The sequence below is a fragment of the Lampris incognitus genome, chromosome 13, assembly GCF_029633865.1.
Source record: "Lampris incognitus isolate fLamInc1 chromosome 13, fLamInc1.hap2, whole genome shotgun sequence".
Lineage (NCBI taxonomy): Eukaryota > Metazoa > Chordata > Actinopteri > Lampriformes > Lampridae > Lampris > Lampris incognitus.
In genome coordinates this window covers 20924935-20951770 of record NC_079223.1, presented here as the reverse complement: position 1 = coordinate 20951770, position 26836 = coordinate 20924935, and the positions used below count along the sequence as shown (strand labels likewise).

The 26836-nt window shown below is 41.5% G+C and overlaps 1 protein-coding gene across 1 annotated transcript in view; it reads right to left on the bottom strand.

The window, feature by feature from the left end:
• atrnl1a (attractin-like 1a) overlaps positions 1–26836 on the bottom strand; it is a 436027-nt gene that overhangs the window by 235876 nt on the left and 173315 nt on the right. The window lies entirely within an intron of this gene.

The following is a 26836-nucleotide window of genomic DNA, read 5'->3' as shown; positions in this document are numbered from 1 at the left end:
ACATAACTAATCTTCATACACATAACAAGTGCGCGCACACACACACACACACACAAAGACAAAATCAATTATTGTTGAAATATGTTAATAATTTGTGCACAGAACTCTTAAGATTGCAATGGATTGCAATGTAAAGAGCATTTCCTTAAATTACCCGAATTATTTTTCATTTCAGTGTAAATAGCTGATTTGAGGAGAAAAAAATCTTCTTTTTCTTCTTTCGGCTTGTTCCCTGTTTCTCAGAGGTTGCCACAGTGGATTTTAGTTTCCATTGGTGCCCTCACAGGGCACCAATGTGTACAGCACAGCACCAATGGCGGTCATTGTTAACCCGGATCTCGACCAGTCGGTTATGGTTTTGTCAAACTGCATAATTTGGCAAAAATTTATGTTGGATGCCCTTCCTGACACAACCACTAACCCTATACACGTGGCACAGGTAAAGCGCTGGACGTCATCCCAGTATTCATGGACCTGCACCCACACCTGTCACCTGATTTTGTGTGTGTGTGTGTGTGTGTGTGTGTGTGTGTGTGTGTGTGTGTGTGTGTGTGTGTGTGTGTGTGTGTGTGTATAGATAGATAGATAGATAGATAGATAGATAGATAGATAGAGATACAGATATAGATAGATATTTCTACTACTACTACTTTCGGCTACTTCCGTTTGGGGTCGTCGCAGCAGATCATCCGTTTCCATTTCTTCCCGGCCTCTGCATCTTCCTCTGTCACACCAGCCACCTACATGTCCTCCCTCACCACATCCATAAACCTCCTCTTCGGCCTTCCTCTTTTCCTCTTCCCTGGCAGCTCCATATTCAGCATCCTTCTCCCAATATACCCAGCATCTCTCCTCCACACATGTCCAAGCCATCTCAATCTTGCCTCTCTTGCTTTGTCGCCAAACCGTCCAACCTGAGCTGTCCCACTAATATAATCATTCCTAATCCTGTCCTTCTTCATCACTCCCAATGAAAATCTTAGCATCTTCAACTCTGCCACCTCCAGCTCTGCCTCCTGTCTTTTCATCAGTGCCACTGTCTCCAAACCATACATAACATATATAACATATGTATAACATAAATGGTCGCACAACCATCTTGTAAACCTTCCCTTTAACTCTTGCTGGTACGCTTCTGTCGCAAATCACTCCTGACACTCTTCACCCACTCCACCCTGCTTCTTCACCTCTCTTCTGCACTCCCCGTTGCTTTGGACAGTCGACCCCAAGTATTTAAACTCATATGCCTTTATCACCTCCACTCCTTACATACTCACCATTCCACTGTCCTCCCTCTCATTCACACATAGGTATTTTGTCTTGCTCCTCAGAATCATATTTATTGGCCATGCAGGTTTGCACATACGTAGAATTTGAGTTTGGTTTCGTGGCTCTCTCAGTGTACTTAACATAGAATAACAACACTACAATCTTAAGATATATATACAAGGATTGACTTATACGGGCGAAATAAGTGATTATAAAGTGCAATGGTGCAGAGAATATATCAGAGATGCTGAAAATAGATATTAGCAGGTTACTTACATATACATGCCCGAGCTAAATGGAAATGACAGAGCGCACACATATACGTACAACTGTACAATGTACAGTATAGTAAATGGCTGGATTTATCTGACAGTGTTAAGCATTCATTTGAATGACAGTTCCTACTGACTTTCAGTCCACTTCTCTCAAGTGCATACCTCCACTTCTACAGGCTTGTATATATATATATATATATATATAGATATAGATAGATATAGATAGATATAGATAGATAGATAGATAGATAGATATAGATAGATAGATATAGATAGATGTGTGTGTGTGTGTGTATGTGTGTGTGTGTGATGGCCTGGCAGCCTCCCTGCCTGCCACCCAATGACTGCTGGGATAGGCTCCAGCATCCCCGCGACCCTGAGAGCAGGATAAGCGGCTGGTATTGTCTATTGGAGGTTGGTATTTGTCTATTGGCATGATTTATTTATAATTACAAAATAGGTACTTATATCTGTGTCTGCAACTGCTGACCAATTCATTCCTGTTATTCAATGTGGACATTTCCAGTTTGCAAATGATACAATATTTTTCAGTTAGACATGTAGATTGCACATTTTACTTCTGGTTAAATATCAGAATCAGAATACTTTGCTTTGTTCGTTGAGAAGATTTTCCAGGTGGTTGAATAATTAATGTTTCTGTCCGCCAATGACCAAATATAACGGCTTAAAGATGTTACATTCTTTAAATGGTTGTTTCTTAAGCTACACGTGTGCATTAAACCTCTTTTTGAATGTTCCCTCTGTTAGACCAACATATGTCTCTATTTTGCCGTTGTCATTTCTCATCACTGTAGCTTGGTAGATAACTCCTTTCGTCTGGCATTTTCTTTCGAGGGGGCACGAGTCGTTCACATGGCAGTTCCGATTGTGATGAAGATATCGTTGATTTGTTCATGATTTTTGTGTTGTGGGACGATATTATTTGTTGAATGTTAGGCATGCACATGTAACTAATTTTGATGGGGTACTTCAGTTGATGGTCCGGGGTAAAGCACTTATCCAGAAGTTCAAAAACCTGCTTACCGATGTTTGTGGCCACGGTATCACTGTAGCGGGGGTTGTACCAGGTGATGTTTCGTTTTCTGCTACGTTTGTTGATTTTCTGGCAGTCAGTATTTAATGGTGGGTTGTACTTCAGCTTAAAATTGCAGCTGTTCTTTTGTAAGGCTTCTTGGTATGGGGGTGTAGCTTCATTGAAGATTGACTCATTAGATGGTTATTTTGAGGGTCTTCTATTAATGCTTTCTGGGATGTTCTTCAAGATGGAGGGTGGGTGGTTGCTTTCTCTATGGACATACTGCAGCGTGCTGTTGGTTGTTGGGCTTAATGTACGGCTTTTATGTGCCATTCCCAAGATCCCTTGAGATGTCCAGAAAGAGTCAATTTGTTTTTGTTTATACACACACAAATATATATAAATAAAATTATTTCAGTGTTTAGTGTATTAACAGTTTTTATTTTCATATTTTTTAATACATATATAGTTTTTCTTTCTATCTTCGACACTGGTTGGCCCATAGGGGGATACATTATTCATAGAAGACAGATTTACATTTGCCATGGTAATAAAATATTAAGTTTTGCTGCCTCAAAATCATCCCTAAAGGATTTTTGATTTTAGCTGTTGCTTTTATTTTTTATTTTTTGATGGTTAGGTGTTAAATTTGCTATGTGTGAGAGTGTGAGTGCGCATGACTGTTTGTGTGTGTGTGTGTGTGTGTGTGAGAGAGAGAGAGAGAGAGAGAGAGAGAGAGAGAGAGAGAGAGAGAGAGAGAGAGAGAGAGAGAGAGAGAGAGAGAGAGAGAGAGAGAGAGAGAGAGAGAGAGAGAGAGAGAGAGAGAGAGAGAAAGAAAGAGAGAGGGGGCGGGGGTGAAGGTGTATGAATGACAAACAGGTTCTTAAGGCAGATCATAACAATGCAAAACTGGAAAATTGCATACACATACACACACACACACACACACACACACACACACACACACACACACGGAAGTTCTTCAACTCCAGCTACTCCTGCAGATCCTGTCTTACCAAATTCAGATGTATGCAATGAGTCACTGATAGTCCCTGTTTTTACAGCTTTTGAGACTATCTCTCGATACTTTGACTAAGTTCGTGTCAGCTTCTAAACTAACTACTTGCCTACTTCAGCGTTTCCCAACCCAGTCCTCAAGGAACACCTATCCTGCAGAATTTCATTGTAACCCTGCATAGGTAGCCCTGCTTGTAGTTACTCAACCTATCATCTCACAGCACTTAATTATGCAAGGTGTGCAACATCTGACATAATTCATTGCTGATTGGTTGAATAACTACAAACAGGTACCTATTCAGGGTTGCAAAGAAAATCTGCAGGATAGGTGTTCCTTGAGGACTGGGTTGGGAAACACTGACTGACTTGACCCCTTACCAGCAAAATATTTTAAAGACCTCTGGCCTTTCCTGGGACCTACAATGCTAGATATTGTTAATTTATCACTTACTACTGGCATTGTTTACAGCCATTTTAAGACAGCTGTGGTTAAATATCTACTTTTAAAAAAAACGCACTTCAATCCAGGGTCTCTTAATAACTATCGATTATTCTCTAATCTTTCATTCTGTTCTAAAGTACTTGAGAGAGTTGTGTATCAACAACTTTCGACCCATGTAGAAGAAAACCATCTATATGAACCTTTTAAATTGACTTTCAAGGCCTATCACTCCACTAAAACTGCTTTACTAGCTATGGACTCTGATTCCACTTCTGTGCTTCTACTACTGGACCTCAGTACAGCCTTTGCCACCACTGATCACTGTATACTATTAGACAGATTAAATTGTAATTTTGTTGTCTCTGGCTAAGGTCTCACTTGGCTTAAGTCCTATTTATCTGGAAGAACACATTGTGTCTGCTATACTAACATTACATCAAAATTCTCTGACGTTAAATATGGTGTACCTCAGGGCTCAGTTCTTGGTCCTCTACTTTTCTCTCTTTATATTTCACCTCTTGGTCAAATTATACACAGTTATGAAACAAATCCCCATTGCCATGCTAATGATACTCAGCTGCATGTGCCTATAAGGGCTGATGATCATACTCAAATGACTAATTTAGAGGCCTGCCTGGCTACAGTGAAAAATTGGATGTCACTTAACTTCCTGCTTTTAAATTCGGATAAAACCGAGATGCTGGTCATTTGTCCTGCTAGACATGGACACCAATTTGATCAAGTAACGATAACAACCGACAGCTCTGTGGTTTCACAAACTGTGGCGGCCTTTCCTTTGATAAGCACATGAAAGAAACCACCAAAACTGCCTTTTTTTCACTGACGTAACATAGCTAAAATTTAGTCTTTTCTGTCCATGGCTGATGCAGAGACTCTAATACATGCATTCGTTTCATCCAGACTTGATTACTGTAATGTTCTGTTTTCAGGTCTGCCACATCTAGTACTAAAGTCTTCAGATGGTTCAGAATGCTGCTGCTAGAATCCTAACTAAATCTAGGAAATTTGACCATATTACACCAATTCTTGCCTCCCTTCATTGGCTTCCTATCCATGTTAGATCAGAAAACAAAGTGCTTCTGCTGACTTATAAAATCCTATATGGGCTTGCACCATTTTACCTGTCTGATCTCCTTAAACTCTACATTCCATCTCGAGCTCTTCGCTCTCAAAATACAGGGCTCCTGTGTGTACCCAAAGTTAAAAAGAAGTCAGCTGATGGCAGGGTCTTTTCCTATCAGGTCCCGTTCTTGTGGGATAACCTGCCTGCTACCATCAGAAAATCAGAGTCTGCTGACCCCTTTAAATCCAAACTTAAAACACATCTTCTTGCCTTAGCTTACAATTAATTGCCTTTAAGTTTAGTTCTTCACAACCTGTACTGCATCTTCAGTTTCTGTCTCAATGAATTTACCAACTACTGTTCTGCCGACGAGATTATAGCATATAGATTATGACTAATTGCAATAGCCATTAGTCATAATCAATTAAGTCATCAAACTGTTCTCTTATCTCACATGTCTTTTCTCTCTCTCTGAATGATGTCTTCTCCTTTCTCTTTTTGTGTGTGTGAATGGCGTCATGTGAGTCTCCCTTGTGTGCACGTGCAGTCAGTCCTCTTCCCAGGTCTCCGTGGTGTTGGTGGTCACCACCTGGATGCTGGTTGGCATTCCCCTTATCACATTATCTCTTTATATATCTTATAAAGCCATATATAATTTTTGTTATCTTGGGGTTTTTTTTTAACATGGTAATGCTGGTCACGTGGCTTGGGTCCTGGGCTATTCCAGTGGCATCTGGACACTGCTTGGCATCCTGCACATCATATTCTTCATATTTTCTATAATTCCATTATAATTCTGTTATCCTCTTTCAATGTTTTATTCTGTAAATTGTGTAAACACAACATCCATTGCACGTTGTCCATCTTGGGAGAGAGATCCCTCCTCTGTTGCTCTCCCTGAGGTTTCTTCCTACTTTTTCTCCCTGTTAAAGGTTTTTTTTTTTTTTTTAGGGAATTGTTCCTTATCCGATGTGAGGGTCTGAGTGGATGTTGTATCGCTGTAAAGTCCCTTGAGGCAAATTTGTAATATTGGGCTATACAAATAAAATTGACTTGACTTGACACACACACACACACACACACACACACACACACACACACACACACACACACACACACACACACACACACACACACACACACACACACACACACACACACACACACCACTCTAAAAATATCCTGAAGGTGTGCAAAAACCTGTGCAGTTCTTTCACAAGCAAAACTTAACATAAACAGCAGAAAACTCCAATTGGCATCATAGTTAACACTTAGAAGAGTGACTCAGGGGTAAGGTAGACAGCCTTCTGCATGAGTTGTCACCTTGTCATGGTGGAGAAGCTTGCATGGTCCCGAGATCCTGAGAGCAATGTCATTTGGAGCTATGCTCCTGGTAGGATCATCCATGGCGGTAAGGTCAAGGGGGAGGGCTCTGATAAAGAGCAATCCAACCAAGACCTCAATGGAGGAACAGGTAGAGGATGATGGCGGACTTTAGGGAAGCATCAAAAATGGCTGGGAAGGCGGATGAAGGCTGCAGTAGAAATGGGCCCCTAGTCATCTTGGACTCCATGCCATTGGATCCTGACCCAGCTCTGTCAAGGACCGTGTAGTGGCTGTCAATGTACAAGTCTCCCCACAGTAAACAAAATCGTGGACAGGCGTCCTCCGTAAAGGGAATCCACCCTAACATCCTGGATTAAGTCCTATGGCGACTGGCAAGGGGCAACGGGGAATGGATTGTGAGATCTGGAAGCCCTTAGTCATGAGCCTGCACATCAGGTGGTGGGTGCTCGATTCTGTTGCTGGGCTCTTTGAACGAGGTAGAAAGAGCCCTTCATTAGCTGCATACACGATTGAGCAGTCCTCTTTAGGATCCACTCAGCTCACCCCACCTGGGGAAGGGGCTAGAAAAAGTGTCCTAAAAACAGCCTGCCTCAAACCTCCTGACTGGATTACCGTGTCCAGAGGGATCACCACATGTGGTCAGAAACACAGAAACATGAACTTTGAAGCCTGGAATGTGCGCACACTGATGGATAACGGAACGAGTGACAGACCAGAGAGGAGAACAGCGATCACCACTAGAGAACTTAAGAGAGGCTGGATTGACATAGCTACCCTTTCTGAAACCTGATGGGCAGATGAAGGACAACTGAAAGAGGAGAAGGGTGGCCACCCTTTATTCTGGAAAGGAAAAGCTGCTGATGAGCCCAGGATCCATGGTGCTGGATTTGCAATCAGGAACCAGATCATTAGCCATCTGTCTGAACTTCCTGTGGGGATCAGTGAGTGTCTCATGACCATCCATCTGGAGCTTGCCAACAACCAGATGGAAACAGTTGTGAGTGCCTCTGTCCCTACTTTAGACTCTGAAGAGGAAGTAAAAGAGACCTACAATGCCTGCTTAGATGAGATACTGTCAAGAATCCTCATTCTCCTAGGAGACTTCAATGCCAGGTTTGGCCGGGATTAACACCTCTGGAAAGGCACTATAGGAAAGGAAGGCATTGGGAACACCAACTCCAATGGAGTTCTGCTTCTTAGCAAATATGCTCAATACGACTTAACATCACCAACACTCTGTTTTGCCAGAAAAACAAATTTAAGGCATCTTGGAGACACCTCCACTCCAAACACTGGTATCTCCTTGACTATGTCATTGTACGTACCAGGGACCGTTGTGACGTGAACAGCACGAGGGCCATGGTCCATGCAGATGACTGCTGGACAGATCATCACCTCATCCACTCCATGATGTCCATCAAACTCAAGAGGAAGAGAAGGGTTCAAAAGAAGCAGATCTGACCAAGACTAAACCCTGAAAGCCTGAATAAAACTGCCACCCAGCAGCGACTTCAGGCCTCTCTTGGAGAAACCCTCCAACACGGATACCTCAACGACACTGAGAAGCACTGGAGCCAGCTCAAATCCACCATCCTCAACACCTGAAAAACCACCTTTGCATACAAGTCCAGAAAAAAAACAGGACTGGTTTGATGAGAATGACACAGAGATAGAAGAGTTCATCTCCAAGAAAAAGATTGCCTTTTGTGCCTGGCAAAACGATGTTACCTGCAAGGCTAAAAGTGTGGCTCACTCCAGAGCCAAGGTGAATGTTCAGAGACGGGTGAGGAGCTTAAGAATTTGGGGTGGACAGAAAAGGCTTTGGAAATACAGCGACTGACAGATTTGGGTGACACCAGCGGCTCTTTCAGTGCTACTACAGCCATCTATGCCCCCCCCCCCAGCACTCAAAGGACAGGCAGGAGCAGCTGAAGGACGAGTCCATTAACGCCTGATGGAAGTAGCGCTCCCAGGAACACCTCAACTGCAACAGCACAGCTGAACCAGCCATTGCCAGCCACATTCCCCAGAGTCCCATCAGAGAAGACATTGGAGAACCCCACACCATGACAAAGGTTCAAGATATCATCAGGAGCCTTAAAAACAACAAGGCTGCTGGTCCAGATGGGATCCCAGCTGAGATCTTAAAGGAGGGTGGACCAGAGCTCCTGTACTATATCCACACTCTCCTCCTCGAGGTCTGGGAAAAACAAGAGCTTCCCTCAAAGCTCAGGGATGCTCCAATAGTGGCCATATTCAAGAAAGGGGACAAGGCAGAATGTGGAAACTACAGGGGCATCTCACTCCTGTCAACAACAGGCAACGTCCTCACAAACCGACTGCTACCACTGGCTGAAGTATTCCCAGAATCTCAGTGTGGCTTCCGCCCATACAGACATGATATTTACAACACACCAACTCCAGGAAAAATGCTGTGAACAAAGGCAGCCTTTGTACATGGCTTTCATAGACCCGACAAAAGCCTTTGACTTAGTAGACTGCCAGGCTCTGTGGAGCATACTATCAAGATATGGCTGCCCTGACAAATACATCAGAATACTGAGGCTTCTACATGACAGCATGCCAGTCACAGTGCTCAGCAACAGCAGCTCTGAGTCACAGTCCCTCAATGTGGAAACAGGGGTCAAACAGGGATGCATTATTGTACCCATTGCTTGCTATTTTTATTGCTGCCATACTACACCTCATTGGCAAAGAGCTGCCACGGGGGATCCCAATCCTACAGAACTGATGGCAGGCTCTTCAACCTTAATAGGTTCAAGGCCAACAGCAAAGTCTGCAACACGACCATGATGGAGCTTCAGTATGTAGATGAAAACGTCATTGCAGCTCACTCCACAGAAGACATCCAGGACATTCTGAATGACTTTGCCAAGGCATACAGAGCCCTGGGTCTAGCATTAAACATCAAGAAGACCCAGGTCCTGTATCAACCTCCACCCAACCAGCCGTCTACGCAGCCCACCATAAAAGTGGACAACAAAATTCTTGAGAATGCTGATCACTTTCCCTACCTCGGGAGATAGATAGATAGATAGATAGATAGATAGATAGATAGATAGATAGATAGATAGATAGATAGATAGATAGATAGATAGATAGATAGATAGATAGATAGATAGATAGATAGATAATTTTATCAGCTACACGACCAAGGCCGGTGGAATTTGTTTTTGGTACGCTTTACACTCTGCAGCACAATACATACTCGGACAACAACAGACACTCCACATATTATCACAAACAATACAGTTACACAATAACAGAAATAAACATATCAGGCATAACAGGTGAATGGTGGTGTTTATGCCAATGTCGTGTGAGGAGGGGACTATAGGGTGGAATTCAGAGTCCTGATGGCTAGGGGAAAAAAATGTTCGCAAAGCATTTAGTTTTAGTTGACAGTGACCCGTAGCGCCTCCCTGAGAGACGGAGCTGGAAGAGGTGATGAGCAGGATGTGAGGGGTCAGAGGTGATCTTCCCTGCTCACTTTACAGTCCAGTTAGTATGTAGAGATTCAACTGAGGGAAGTGGGTTGCCTATGATTTTGGATGCCTTGTTGAAAATCTGCTGCAGTTTTTTCCGTGTTTGACTGTCCGTGCCACCATACCACACTGTAATAGAAGATGTTATGACGGACTCAATAATGGCTGAATAAAACAGAATGAGAAGTTGATGTTTGAGCTGGTATTTTTTAAGCTGCCTAAGAAAGTAAAGTCGTTGTTGAGCTTTTGCAATGATGTGTTCAGTGTTAGTTTTCCACTTCAGGTTATTGCTGATGTATGTTCCAAGGAATTTAAAAGAGTCGGTGGTGGTGATGGGGTATCCATTCATTTGTATGAGTGTTTTAGGATTCGGCATGCATCAGAAGTCAATAATGAGTTCTTGGGTTTTGGCTGTATTAAGCAGAAGATTGTTGTTTTCGCACCAAGTGACAGCTTGGTGCGGTACTGGGTTTCATCATTGTTGGAGATGAGGCCTACAATGGTTGTGTCATCTGCGTATTTTATTATTTTAACAGAACTGTCCGTGGATGTGAGGTGGGTGGTGTCAAGTGAGAAGAGCCATGGGGAGAGAACACAGCCCTGAGGAGCACCTGTACTGAGGGTAAGAGAGTGTGAGGTTAGGTTATTAACCTTCACCCTCTGTGGCCTGTTCCACAGGAAGCTCCGAATCCAGTGGCATATGGCTGGGTCAATGTTCATATCCAAGAGTATGGTAAAGAGTTTGAGTGGGTTGATGGAATTGAAGGCGGAACTGAAGTCTATGAACAGGATGCGTGCGTAGGTGTTTGGTGATTCCAGGTGTTGCAGGACATGGTGCAGCGCTATGCTAACTGCATCCTCAACAGACCGGTTGGCTTGATAGGCAAATTAATATGGGTCCATCATTGGGGAGGTGCAAGATTTCAAATGTGACAAAATGATGCGCTCAAATGCTGTCATGACCACAGAAGTTAGGGCAACTGGTCTGAAGTCATTGAGGCAGGTGATCTTTGAGATCTTTGGCACAGGAATGATGGTAGAGAGTTTGAAGCACTGTGGGACTGTACATTGACTTAAAAAGGTGGAAAATATGGTAGAAAATATTGGGGCCAATTGTGCTGCGCAGTGGCTCAACAAAGCAGGACTGATGCTGTCTGGCCCTGCTGCTTTCCTAATGTTCAGTTTTTTGAATGTTGCTCTCACCTCATCCTCCTGAATGCAGGATCAGACTTGCTTTCCATTGGGTTTGAAACCCAGTAAGAATTGCTGAGAGGAAAAATGCATACTGCTCACTTACTCCTGTGTTATGGTTTTCTAGTAAAAGTGTACATTCCAGGATCAAAGTAATCACAACCGTAAATAGAAAACTCATACTTTAAAAAAAATTGGGAGTGGAGAAATACTGTTGTTTGCTGGCTGAATTGAACTGAACCAAAGATATTTATATTGTTAAGCGAACAGATGTTTCAATCTTCCACTAATGTAATATATATATATACACACAAAAATTTAAACACAAAACTCTTGTTTTTGCTCCCATTGTCCTTGAGTCAAATGATCCCAAATTTTATCTGTCTAAAAGCTTAATTCTCAGATTTTGTATAAAAGTTTTTCATAAATTTCATCATATTTCATCTGTTGCCAACATAATCCACCAATTTGACATGTGTGAGGGAAGTTCTGTGAGTGATTAAACATCATAGAACTCCCCTCAGTGGTGACTTTGATGTTGAGTTGTTGAACATAAGGCTTAGTTGGTAGTTTATACCAAACTAGAGCCAGGATATAGGTATGGTTATGCCAGTTAGTAGACTTAAGGTGTGATATGATGACTAGTAGTTCTCCTGATTTCCTATGTTAAATGAACTTATTGTAAGTTGCTTTGGATAAAAGCATCGGCTAAATAACTCTAAAGTAATGTGTGACATCAATATGCTGATTATCAGCATGATCATCACAAAAGTGTTTGTTATAATGGGGAGGGAAAAAAATGACATTCTAAAATGTGCAGTTTTTGCTGCATAGTATTCTGCTAGAGATGCCACAAATGTTGAAAGATCATGTAATTGATATGCTGAACGTTGCAAGAATACTGAATGTCCTTTTCTCTGCAATAAGCTGCCTCCAGAGTCCTTTCAAAGGTTTTGACAGTACGGCCAACTGGCTTCACAACTGTTGACCACTTGTAACCACACCAGCCAAGGATCACTACATCCGGTTTATCCACTTAGGAGATTGTCAGAGACCAGCCACACATACAGCTGATGAAACAGTTGGTTTGCAAAACTGAAGAAGTCTCAGGGAGGTTCTTCTGCATGTTCAACATCCTTACCTGGGTTGACCCGAGAATACTATATGGCACCTTAACCTTCCCAAGTAGGCAAACATTCATTGGTGATGGCACTTTGCATGCTGGAGAAGGGTCTCCTTCAGCTATGAATGCCAGTTTCAGATGTATAAGCAAGACTGAGGCGGTGTGTATGGTGCCGTGAGCATGAGTGGTTTTCTGATGCCAATGTTGTTGAAGGAGTGGCCCATAGAGATGCTGGGGTCTGGGATGGGCAGGCATATTGTAGGAATGAAGAATGTGGGAGCAATTTGTCAATTGCAATTTGAATGCACAGAGATAGTGGGATGAGATCCTGAGGCCCATTGTTGAGTCATTTATCTGCCACCATCAACTCATGTTTCAGCATGATAATGCATGGCCACAAATTGCAAGGCTCTGTACTGAATATCTGGCAGCTGAAAATGTCCCAGTTCTTCCATGGCCTGCATACTCACCAGACATGTCACACATTGATTAATTGGGATGTCCTGGACCGGCACATGTGACAGCGTGTACCAGTTCCCACCAACATCAAAACAACACAGCAACAGACAGCAATTGAAGAGGAGTGGAACAACATTCCACAGGGCACAATAAACAACGTGATCAACTCTAGGTGACGATGTACATTGCAAAACATCTTCAACAGGGTCATGGAACAGATTTACTGACTCGTAAATCTGTTCCATGACCCCACCTTGTGTTTTGGGGGGTATCTGTAACCAACCGAGGTACATTTGTAGCCAAAATTATGATGACAGATAGATAAGTGCCTTTAAAAATAATTTTCAGCTGATGTGTTTCTATTTATGAACTTCAGTTTCATAAAATCTTTAAAATAATGGAGTGTTTCATTTAAATTTTTGATCAGTATACTTTAATGGATATTTACAAAATAAAGTCAGCAAATCTAGAAATGTCAACTGTGTCATGGCATTTGGATAAAGAAAGCATGCAAGTTTAGTTTTACTTTTTTCAAACAACATTGTTGCTGACAGGTTGATGTTTTGCTAAATCTATTGTCGTATTCTGTAATGTTCTGATTAGAAATAGAACTTAATACTCATTCCATTTAGTTTGGCTTCTCTGTGCTTGAGTATGGGGCTGGAACCAGTTTAATATGTAATCCCACAACAGGTTGTATCATATTTCTTTATGCACATTGGTAGTGGCTGCTGGTTAGGGTTGAATTTGACTGTCCTCCATTAAGTCTGTAAGTTTATCTCCAAAGTACAACAGGCTTCTCATAGTCACAGGCCTTAGACATGTGAATGAGTCATACTACTATCAACTACAAATACAAATACAAATACATAAGCCACATTGATGTGGTTAAGGATGGAGAGAATGCAGCATCTGCTAAGTCATAAATTATCCAATGTAAAGAATAGTGATTTAATGTTGTTTCTGTGTTAGTAAGAGGTAACTCATCATGCCAGCATAAGTCAGAACTATTAGTCCATTAACTCAAGCAATGCAACCTTCGAGCTGATTCTAGCACCTCATTCTCCTCTCTCTCTTCTCTTCTTGAGATGAGTGTCTTGTGAATCCCCATATAAGAGCACCTGACCTGTAGATTTGTGCGTTCTTACAGGTCTGTTTTATACATTTTTTTTCTTTTTTGCCGCGTCTCGGCAATACTGACATGCAGTTGTGCCTGCATGGTTCTTTATTGACTGAATTCCCTCGCTCCTGATTCAGAATTGGCTCCTTCCATAGAGACAGAATCTGACTGGGCTCTGAACAAGTGAATCTAGCTTTTCAATATTTCAACACTCATCCATATGCCATGCTCCAATACCCTTTTAACAACCCCCTCAACCTAACACACACACACACATAAACACACACACACACACACACACACACACACACACACACACACACACACACACACACACACACACACACACACACACACACACACACACACACACACACTTCTAAAGACTCCATCTGCAGGGACTGGTCAAAATGGTCAAAAGCCGTTTCCCTTAAAAAATTACCAAAACAGACATCAGGGTACATTGATTCTATTGGGGGGGAGGGACAGTTGGGCTATACCAGCGGAGAGGGACACTTAAAAAAACAAGCGCACACACACAAACATTCAAGGCCAGGGTAAAAATGATCTGGCACAGTTACTTTTTTCATAGACAATAAGCAGGATATGAATACAATCTTCTACTATTTTTGGCTGCTCCTGTTAGGGGTCACCACAGTGGATCATTTGTTTCCATTTCTTCCTGTCCTCTGCATCTTCCTCTGTCACACCAGCCACCTACATGTCCTCCCTCACCACATCCATAAACCTCCTCTTTCGCCTTCCTCTTTTCCTCTTCCCTGTCAACTCCATATTCAGCATCTCTGTGAATATTCTCATTCATCCAGGTCATGGTTATCCAAATGAGTTGAATCAAGTGCAACTGGACTTGGTATATATCCGTGAAGACGTTTCGCCTCTCATCCAAGAGGCTTCATCAGTTCGTGCCTTTCTGACTATATTCAGCATCCTTCTCCCAATATACCCAGCATCTCTCCTCCACACATGTCCAAGCCATCTCAATCTTGCTTCTTTTGCTTTGTCTCCAAACCATCCAACCTAAGCTGTAATCTAAAATAATCGTTCCTAATCCTGTCCATCTTCATCATTCCCAATGAAAATCTTAGCATCTTCAACTCTGCCACCTCCAGCTCCGTCTCCTGTCTTTTTGTCAGTGCCACTGTCTCCAAACGATATAACATAGCTGGTCTCACAACCGTAAATCTTCTCTTTAACTCTTGCTGGTACCCTTCTGTCACAAATCACTCCTGACACTCTTCTCCACCCACTCCGCCCTACCTGCACTCTTCTTCGATTCTCTTCTGCACTCCCCGTTACTTTCGACAGTTGACCCCAAGAATTTAAATTCATTTGCCTTCGTCACCTCCACTCCTTGCATCCTCACCACTCCACTGTCCTCCCTCTCATTCACGCATATGTAGGTATTTCGTCTTGCTCCTACTGACTTTCATTCCTCTTCTCTCCAGTGCATACCTCCACCTCTCCAGGCTCTCCTCAACCTGCAACCTACTCTCGCTACAGATCACAATGTCATCCGCAAATATCATAATGCACGGAGACTCCTGTCTGATCTCGTACGTTAACCTGTCCATCACCATTGCAAACAAGAAAGGGCTCAGAGCCGATCCTTGATGTAATCCCACCTCCACCTTGAACCCATCTGTCGTTCCAACCGCACACCTCACCATTGTCACACTTCCCTCATACATATCCTGCACCACTCCTATATAGTTCTGTGCAACTCCCAACTTCCTCATACAATACCACAACCCCTCTCTTGGCACCCTGTCATATGCTTTCTCTAAATCCACAAAGACACAGTGTAAGTCCTTCTGGCCTTCTTTATACTTCTCCATCAATAATCTCAAAGCAAACATCACATCTACAGTGCTCTTTCATGGCATGAAACCATACTGCTGCTCACTAATCATCACCTCTCCTCTTAACCTAGTTTCTATTATTCTTTCCCATATCTTCATGCTGTGGCTGATCAACTTTATACCTCTGTAGTTGCTACAGTTCTGCACATCGCCCTTATTCTTGAAAATTGGTACCAGTATGCTTCTTCTCCACTCCTCAGGCATCCTCTCACTTTCCAAGATTGTGTTAAACAATCTAGTTAAAAACTCCACTGCCATCTCTCCTAAACATATCCTAAACAGGATGTGAATGCTAAGACAATTAATAAGAAAGAAAGAAAGAAAGAAAGAAAGAAAGAAAGAAAGAAAGAAAGAAAGACTTTAAAAAAAACTAATAAAATTATCACATTCACGGAAGCTTTGAAACAAAGAGTCATAGAAACAGACTGTTAACACAGAAATAACATTAACTACAAAAGCTGTGAAACATTAAATCATCATCTACCACCGAACAAATGACATCATTATAACACAACTGATGTACAAACACAACCATACTATTCATTTTTATGAAATTTGAAATAAATCAAAACACTGGCTTTTATGAGAGAGGTGAACACGGAGTATTTCTTCACACAGTTTCCCTTCTATCTTGTGTTCTCTCGGGTCATATATAGTAGATATATATATATATATATATATGTATATACTATATATACTATATATATATATATATATACACTACCGTTCAAAAGTTTGGGATCACCCAAACAATTTTGTGTTTTCCATGAAAAGTCACACTTATTCACCACCATATGTTGTGAAATGAATAGAAAATAGAGTCAAGACATTGACAAGGTTAGAAATAATGATTTGTATTTGAAATAAGATTTTTTTTACATCAAACTTTGCTTTCGTCAAAGAATCCTCCATTTGCAGCAATTACAGCATTGCAGACCTTTGGCATTCTAGCTGTTAATTTGTTGAGGTAATCTGGAGAAATTGCACCCCACGCTTCCAGAAGCAGCTCCCACAAGTTGGATTGGTTGGATGGGCACTTCTTTGAGCAGATTGAGTTTCTGGAGCATCACATTTGTGGGGTCAATTAAACGCTCAAAATGGCCAGAAAAAGAGAACTTTCATCTGAAAGTCGACAGTCTATTCTTGTTCTTAGAAATGAAGGCTATTCCATGCGAGAAATTGCTAAGAAATTGAAGATTTCCTACACCGGTGTGTACTACTCCCTTCAGAGGACAGCACAAACAGGCTCTAACCAGAGTAGAAAAAGAAGTGGGAGGCCGCGTTGCACAACTGAGCAAGAAGATAAGTACATTAGAGTCTCTAGTTTGAGAAACAGACGCCTCACAGGTCCCCAACTGGCATCTTCATTAAATAGTACCTGTTAGAGCCTGTTTGTGCTGTCCTCTGAAGGGAGTAGTACACACCGGTGTAGGAAATCTTCAATTTCTTAGCAATTTCTCGCATGGAACAGCCTTCATTTCTAAGAACAAGAATAGACTGTCGAGTTTCAGATGAAAGTTCTCTTTTTCTGGCCATTTTGAGCGTTTAATTGACCCCACAAATGTGATGCTCCAGAAACTCAATCTGCTCAAAGAAGTGCCCATCCAACCAATCCAACTTGTGGGAGCTGCTTCTGGAAGCGTGGGGTGCAATTTCTCCAGATTACCTCAACAAATTAACAGCTAGAATGCCAAAGGTCTGCAATGCTGTAATTGCTGCAAATGGAGGATTCTTTGACGAAAGCAAAGTTTGATGTAAAAAAAATCTTATTTCAAATACAAATCATTATTTCTAACCTTGTCAATGTCTTGACTCTATTTTCTATTCATTTCACAACATATGGTGGTGAATAAGTGTGACTTTTCATGGAAAACACAAAATTGTTTGGGTGATCCCAAACTTTTGAACGGTAGTGTATATATATATATATATATATATATATATATATATATATATAAACAGTTTAGCTTCACCAGCAAGGCGAGCAATTAACAAAGAAAGAGAAAGAAAGTGATAAAGAGAAAGAAAGAAGGAAAATAAAGAATGAGAGAAAGAAGGAAGGAAAGAAACAAGAAAGGAAAGCAAGTGATAAAGAAGAAAGAAAGAGAAAAAAGAAAAAGAGAACGAAAGACAGACAAAGAAAAAAGAATGGAAGAAAGAAAAAAGAGAGATGAAAGGAAAGATAGAAAGATAAGAAAAAGGAAACAAAAAGGAAAAGAAAAGTTAAGAAAGAAAGAAGAAAAGAAAGAATGAAGCAAAGAACAAGAAGGAAGGAAGGAAGGAAAGAAAGAAAGATGGAAGGAGACAAAGAGAAAAGAAACAAAGGAGGAGAAAGAAAGACAGAAAAGAAATAAAATGAAAGAAAGGAAGGAAGGACAGAAAGAAATCAGAATCAGAATACTGTATTCATCCCCGAGGGGAAATTGGGTAAAGAAAGAAAGAAGAAAAAGAAAGAGAGCAAGACCAAGAAAGACAAAGAAAAGGTGAGAAAGAGAAGGAAAGAAAGAAGGCAAGAGAAAGAAAGAAACCTATAAAGAAAGAAAGACTGAAAAGACGAGTGAGTGAGTGAGTGAGTGAGTGAGTGAGTGAGTGAGTGAGTGAGTGAGTGAGTGAGTGAGAGGTAGATGATTATGCTTCATGCTTGGACCTCTCCTGGGACAGTGGAAGGTTAAGAGAAAATGAAGGGGGGGGGGGGCCTTGAACGATAACTATGAAGGACCTTGACAAAAGACTTAGGGGTGATATTTCTTTGAAAGAACCCTTGAGACAGTGAAAACTTTGGAGTTGGGCCTGAACCAACTCTACGATAAGACTCTAAAGTTGTGCCTGGCCATGAAATCCCACAAGAAGGACAAAGCCTATTTTACCAAACGAGGATTTAGTGCCATAATTGTGATGTCCGAAGCTGACAAAGCTGTCTTTAAAGCAGAATAAGATCTTAGATCCTACCTCTGCATTGTGAGTTTACCACAATTTGTTTTGTGATGGTAAGACACTTAAAAGATCTCCATTAACAAAATCATTTCGGTTTCCCTGGAACAGCTCCCCTGGACACTTGTGAACAGACTGAATGTAAGTGACTTGTCACTGTGCCACTGGGGCGCACTACAACATATCTGCTCTTTCATTATTTGCCCTTCTATGTGTTTGAAGGAAAGATCATTTTATCAAAATATAAGAGAAGGCGAAGAATATTGAAGCTCTGTGTATCTGGCTCTTGATCCGGAGTGGGTTAAGAAGAGATAAAGGGGGACTGCGGGAGGCTAAGGAGGAAAATAGGAACAGAGTTAGGGAAGGGTTATTCCCTCTCTGGAGAGGATACTAAGACTTGAACTCCAAGCGCAGAGAAAAAGGGGATGAATACTTAAGCTGCTTACAATAGACTAATGGGGACAAGATAAGGACCACCCTAGACTAGACTGCTTCATCACTTCAAATGCACACACAGGCCCAAGCACTGATATAAGTGTGTCAGGATGCACACAGAGACACAGTTACATTCAAACACACACACACACACACACACACACACACATATATATATATATATATATATATATATATATATAAAAACAGGCCTGTACTGCAATGTATTAAAAAAAACTGTATCCGTGTTGATATACACTACCGTTCAAAAGTTTGGGATCACCCAAAAAATTTTGTGTTTTCCATGAAAAGTCACACTTATTCACCACCATATGTTGTGAAATGAATAGAAAATAGAGTCAAGACATTGACAAGGTTAGAAATAATGATTTGTATTTGAAATAAGATTTTTTTTACATCAAACTTTGCTTTCGTCAAAGAATCCTCCATTTGCAGCAATTACAGCATTGCAGACCTTTGGCATTCTAGCTGTTAATTTGTTGAGGTAATCTGGAGAAATTGCACCCCACGCTTCCAGAAGCAGCTCCCACAAGTTGGATTGGTTGGATGGGCACTTCTTTGAGCAGATTGAGTTTCTGGAGCATCACATTTGTGGGGTCAATTAAACGCTCAAAATGGCCAGAAAAAGAGAACTTTCATCTGAAAGTCGACAGTCTATTCTTGTTCTTAGAAATGAAGGCTATTCCATGCGAGAAATTGCTAAGAAATTGAAGATTTCCTACACCGGTGTGTACTACTCCCTTCAGAGGACAGCACAAACAGGCTCTAACCAGAGTAGAAAAAGAAGTGGGAGGCCGCGTTGCACAACTGAGCAAGAAGATAAGTGCATTAGAGTCTCTAGTTTGAGAAACAGACGCCTCACAGGTCCCCAACTGGCATCTTCATTAAATAGTACCTGTTAGAGCCTGTTTGTGCTGTCCTCTGAAGGGAGTAGTACACACCGGTGTAGGAAATCTTCAATTTCTTAGCAATTTCTCGCATGGAATAGCCTTCATTTCTAAGAACAAGAATAGACTGTCGACTTTCAGATGAAAGTTCTCTTTTTCTGGCCATTTTGAGCGTTTAATTGACCCCACAAATGTGATGCTCCAGAAACTCAATCTGCTCAAAGAAGTGCCCATCCAACCAATCCAACTTGTGGGAGCTGCTTCTGGAAGCGTGGGGTGCAATTTCTCCAGATTACCTCAACAAATTAACAGCTAGAATGCCAAAGGTCTGCAATGCTGTAATTGCTGCAAATGGAGGATTCTTTGACGAAAGCAAAGTTTGATGTAAAAAAAATCTTATTTCAAATACAAATCATTATTTCTAACCTTGTCAATGTCTTGACTCTATTTTCTATTCATTTCACAACATATGGTGGTGAATAAGTGTGACTTTTCATGGAAAACACGAAATTGTTTGGGTGATCCCAAACTTTTGAACGGTAGTGTATATATAAAAAAAATTCTATATCTGTGTTGATATATGTATATACACTACCGTTCAAAAGTTTGGGATCACATTGAAATGTCCATATTTTTGAAGGAAAAGCACTGTACTTTTCAATGAAGATAACTTTAAACTAGTCTTAACTTTAAAGAAATACACTCTATACATTGCTAATGTGGTAAATGACTATTCTAGCTGCAAATGTCTGGTTTTTGGTGCAATATCTACATAGGTGTATAGAGGCCCATTTCAAGCAACTATCACTCCAGTGTTCTAATGGTACAATGTGTTTGCTCATTGGCTCAGAAGGCTAATTGATGATTAGAAAACCCTTGTGCAATCATGTTCACACATCTGAAAACAGTTTAGCTCGTTACAGAAGCTACAAAACTGACCTTCCTTTGAGCAGATTGAGTTTCTGGAGCATCACATTTGTGGGGTCAATTAAACGCTCAAAATGGCCAGAAAAAGAGAACTTTCATCTGAAACTCGACAGTCTATTCTTGTTCTTAGAAATGAAGGCTATTCCATGCGAGAAATTGCTAAGAAATTGAAGATTTCCTACACCGGTGTGTACTACTCCCTTCAGAGGACAGCACAAACAGGCTCTAACCAGAGTAGAAAAAGAAGTGGGAGGCCGCGTTGCACAACTGAGCAAGAAGATAAGTACATTAGAGTCTCTAGTTTGAGAAACAGACGCCTCACAGGTCCCCAACTGGCATCTTCATTAAATAGTACCCGCAAAACACCAGTGTCAACATCTACAGTGAAGAGGCGGCTGCGGGATTCTGGGCTTCAGGGCAGAGTGGCAAAGAAAAAGCCATATCTGAGACTGACCAATAAAAGAAAAAGATTAAGATGGGCAAAAGAACACAGACATTGGACAGAGGAAGACTGGAAAAAAGTGTTGTGGACGGATGAATCCAAGTTTGAGGTGTTTGGATCACAAAGAAGAACGTTTGTGAGACGCAGAACAAATGAAAAGATGCTGGAAGAATGCCTGACGCCATCTGTTAAGCATGGTGGAGGTAATGTGATGGTCTGGGGTTGCTTTGGTGCTGGTAAGGTGGGAGATTTGTACAGGGTAAAAGGGATTCTGAATAAGGAAGGCTATCACTCCATTTTGCAACGCCATGCCATACCCAGTGGACAGCGCTTGATTGGAGCCAATTTCATCCTACAACAGGACAATGACCCTAAACACACCTCCAAATTGTGCAAGAACTATTTAGAGCAGAAGCAGGCAGCTGGTATTCTATCGGTAATGGAGTGGCCAGCGCAGTCACCAGATCTGAACCCCATTGAGCTGTTGTGGGAGCAGCTTAACCGTATGGTACGCAAGAAGTGCCCATCCAACCAATCCAACTTGTGGGAGCTGCTTCTGGAAGCGTGGGGTGCAATTTCTCCAGATTACCCCAACAAATTAACAGCTAGAATGCCAAAGGTCTGCAATGCTGTAATTGCTGCAAATGGAGGATTCTTTGACGAAAGCAAAGTTTGATGTAAAAAAAATCTTATTTCAAATACAAATCATTATTTCTAACCTTGTCAATGTCTTGACTCTATTTTCTATTCATTTCACAACATATGGTGGTGAATAAGTGTGACTTTTCATGGAAAACACAAAATTGTTTGGGTGATCCCAAACTTTTGAACGGTAGTGTATATATATATATACACCAGCAAATCAACAAACATAGCAGAAAACAAAACATCACCGGGTACAACCCACCCTACAGTGATACTGTGGCCACAAACATCAGTAAGCAGTTTTTTTAACTTTTGGATAAGTGCTTTATCCCGGAGCATCAACCGAGGAAGACATTCAATAGGAACACCATCAAAATTAGTTATAGCTGCATGCCTAACATTCAACAAATAATATCGTCCCACAACACAAGACTGTGGGACTCAATGGTAGTCCAGCAACGCAACAACGGTAAGTTGTTGTGTTGCTGAATGAATGAACACAAGACTCATGAACAAATCAATGGCATCTTCATCACAATCGGACTCCCCCAACTGCAACTGCCGTGTGAAGGACTCATGCCCCCTCAAAAGAAAATACCAGACGAAAGGAGTTATCTACCAAGCTACAGTGATGAGAGATGACACCGGCAAAATAGAGACATACGTCGGTGTAACAGAGGGAACATTCAAAAAGAGGTTTAATGCACATGTGTAGCTTTAGAAACAACCGTTTAAAGAATGTAACATCTTTAAGCCGTTATATTTGGTCATTGGCGGACAGAAACATTAATTATTTAACCACCTGGAAAATCTACTCAAAGAACAAAGCAAAGTATTCTGATTCTGATATTTAACCAGAAATAAAATGTGCAATCTACGTATGTCTAACTGAAAAATATTTCATCATTTGCAAACCAGAAATGTTCACATTGAATAACAGGAATGAATTGGCCAGCAGTTGCAGACACAGATATAAGCACCTATTTTGTAATTATAAATAAATCATGCCAATAGACAAATACCAACCCCCCATTGGACCACTGGCGATCACGTGTTTTAGAATTTTTGAATGTCGCACCTCTCCCTTCCCCATTGGATGTTGTGCACATGATGTGCATGAAGAGGCAGTAAATGGTACGTCCTTTCCTGAGTAGCTTTATTGACAGCTGATGATGCTTATGGTATGAACCAGGCTTGTACTGTCTCAAAGAATTTACTTGAATCACTGGATTATCTTGCTCCTTATTTGGTGAACACTTTCCCTACCGTTGAGTGTTTCTTTTAACAAAGTTATACACACACACACACACGCACATATATATATATATATATATATATATATATATATATATATATATATATATATATACATACATACATACACACACACACACACACACACACACACATGCACACACACCACAGCAGACTCCCTTTCTCACACCCACATCCACAAGTGAATTACGAGCTTGTTTGCGCTGTCTCTGTAAAACATAAACAAATGTGAAGTCGGAGATTAAAGATCACCATGATTAAGTTTCGTTCTGATGTGTTTGTGTGTGTGCAAGAGTGGTAGATAGATAGCTAGATAGAGAGAAAGACAGAGAAAGAGGGAATGTAGGAGACAGTCTCATGTGATTATACCACACACATTATATATATACACACACACACAAAAATATATACACACACAACGTTCTCACCACATTCAAGCATGAGCTGCAAATTAGCATTCAATTAGTGTAGCTCTTTACATTTGGAGGGAAGGCCAATTAAAGCTAAATCAACACCATCTAACAAACGGACTGACAAAGCAACATGAGGGCCACAGAATAAACAGGTGGAAACCTTGCTAATGTGCTGGTTAACATGCTGTTGAAAAGCAAATAAAAACATGAATAAAAATGCGAATGCGCGCACGCGCACACACACACACACACACACACACACACACACACACACACACACAAGCAAAAACATCAATACGATTTTACAGCAAATAAATATCCAATCAAAGAATTGGTGCTTTCACACCAGACCTGTAGGGGAAAGGTCCAAGTCCATGCTTGTATGTTCAGCACCTAAATGTGTTGGTTCTACTATAACAAATGTCACAGACCTCAACAAATAAGCATTCTCATGTTTTGAGCTGCCTGTCTGTTTCACAGTTGTCCCTTTTATAACATTCAAAGTGGGTTTATAAGAATTGGGTTCACTGACTATTGAAATACTAGGGTAACAAACAACAGAACAGATGCCACATCATTTCAGAGGCTCAAAGATATTTACCAGGCATGGAGCTATGATGGATGTGCTTGTTGATCCATCACGGCTCAAGATCAAATAATAAACAAACCCCTTCGTATCAAAATAAAAATCCTTAGTTAAAGCCCATTGGTCGACCCAGAACAACAATAAAGAATTTACAAACGGATTTAATGTTTGCTTTACCTAACAAACAAGCCAACATTCAAATGACCGTAGTCAAAGACTTAGCTGGTGTTAACATTCCAACTAAAAGGGGAGTATTCCAGAAAGCAGGATTGGCAAGGTAGCAGGGTAAGTTACAGTAACTCGAGTAACTTGGCAGCACAGTGGCCCAGCGGTTAGCACTGTTGCCTCACAGCAAGAAGGTCCTGGGTTTGAACCCCAGGATTGTCCAACCTTGGGGGGTCATCCCAGGTCGTCCTCTTTGTGGAGTTTGCATGTTCTCCCTGTGTTTGTGGCAGGTTTTCTCCGGGTGCTCCAGTTTCCCCCACCATCAAAAGAAACATGCATGTTAGGGTTTATACTCCTCCCTGTGCCCCTGACAAAGGCAATGGGAAAAAAATTGGAGTTGGTCCCCGGGCGCAGCATGAAGGCGGCAGCCCCCTGCTCCTAGCTATACAGATAACAGCTAGGATTGGTTCATTTGCAGTAACTGAATTTCCCCAAGGGGATTAATAAAGGAAACTTAATTAATTCATGGAAAGCCAGAAATTTCTTTACAAACACAGAGATTAGAGTAAGTCTAGATCAGTTACTGTGACTACTTATGCTACCTGCTACTTGGCAGGTTCACTTGAGTTAAACCCAACCAAGCCTGCAGTGTTTAGGTAGGAGACCATTCAATTCGATGTTACATTTGCTCTAGTCTTTGCACGTGATAGGCTCAAATCGTTTGCAGAGTTTTATGTTGTGAGAGAGTAATTAGACCTCTATAACACATTTTGCCAAGCCAGAGGGACAACAAACATGTTCTATCTAAGCCCTGTTAGCTGAAAATCATGCTTTGCCTCCATCTTTGGCTGATGGAGCCTTCAAATTACGGTCCGACATCAGTATCAAAACATTCAAAAGACCTACATATTGAAAATACCTTCGCATCCCTTCAGCACATCCTTTTATACTTCCCAAACAGCATTTTAGATAGTTACAGATCACTCACACATAAATCATCCATGTTTGCAAAATTATCCACCACACTCATCTCACAAAGGTCAGATTTCAAAGATTTTTAAGGATGTGTACTCAACTAGTGATAAGTGTAAGAAAGCACATTCCAGACATATACACGATCTGGTCTTGCCCATCTTTACACAATTCCTGGACATCCATTCATCCATTATCCAAGCCACTTATCCCAATCAGGGTTACGGGGATGCTGGAGCCTATCCCAGCAGTCATTGGGTGGCAGGCAGGGAGACAATTCCTGGACAGTCATTTTAAATAATTTCAGAGATAAACTGCTAAGGGTGGGGTCATCTTGTAATTTAATTTGGACAACCTCCACTGCTTCATCAACAGGGACGCACATGAAGAGAGACTTAACATCTTAAGAGACCATTGTTTCATCCCCCTCCATAATGATGTCCCTCATCTTATCCACAAAATCCATAGTGTTCTGAATGTGATGTTCATTACTACCTACCAATGGGTTAAGAATAGATGTCTCTGGTCATCTCCCGACTGGACTATGGCAACTGCCTCCTTGCTGGCGCCCCGGCATCGGCCATCAGACCTCTGGAGCTTGTTCAGAAAGCTGCGGCTCATCTGGTGTTCAACCACCCTAAGTTCTCCCACACAACTCCCCTTCTCATGTCCCTACACTAGCTCCCAGTAGCTGCTCGCATCCAGTTTAAGACTCTGGTGCTAGCCTACAGGGCAGTGAAAGGAACAGCTCCTTCCTATCTCCAGGCCATGGTCAAGCCCTACATCCCCACCCGACCACTTCGCTCTGCTGCCTCGGGACGCCTGGTTGCCCCGTCACTCAGAGGCCCCTACTGCCGATCGACCCGGTCACGGCTCTTTTCTGTCCTGGCCCCACAGTGGTGGAATAAACTCCCCACTGATGTCAGGACAGCGGAGTTGCTGCCCATCTTTCGGCGCAGGTTGAAAACTCACCTCTTCAAAAACTACTACCCTGTTACTTGCTCTTAGCACTTATTGTACTCACTCATTTAAAAAAACAATCTCTTTCTTGCGCTTTTACTTTAGCACTGGTTTTGCTCTTAGATGCTTGTTTAGAGAGAAGATGCACTTATGGCCTCTGATGACTAGTAGTTCTCCTGATTTCCTACGTTAAATGCACTTATTGTAAGTTGCTTTGGATAAAAGTGTCGGCTAAATGACTGTAATGTAATGTATGTGAATTATGTGGACTGAAAACACAGCTTCAGGAGCAGACACACTTGGTCAGTGTTAAGGGTGGTCCTATTGCTAAGGGTGGGGTCGTCTTGTAATTTAATTCGAACAACCTCCACTGCTTCATCAACAGGGATGCACATGAAGAGAGACTTAACATCTTAAGAGACCATTGT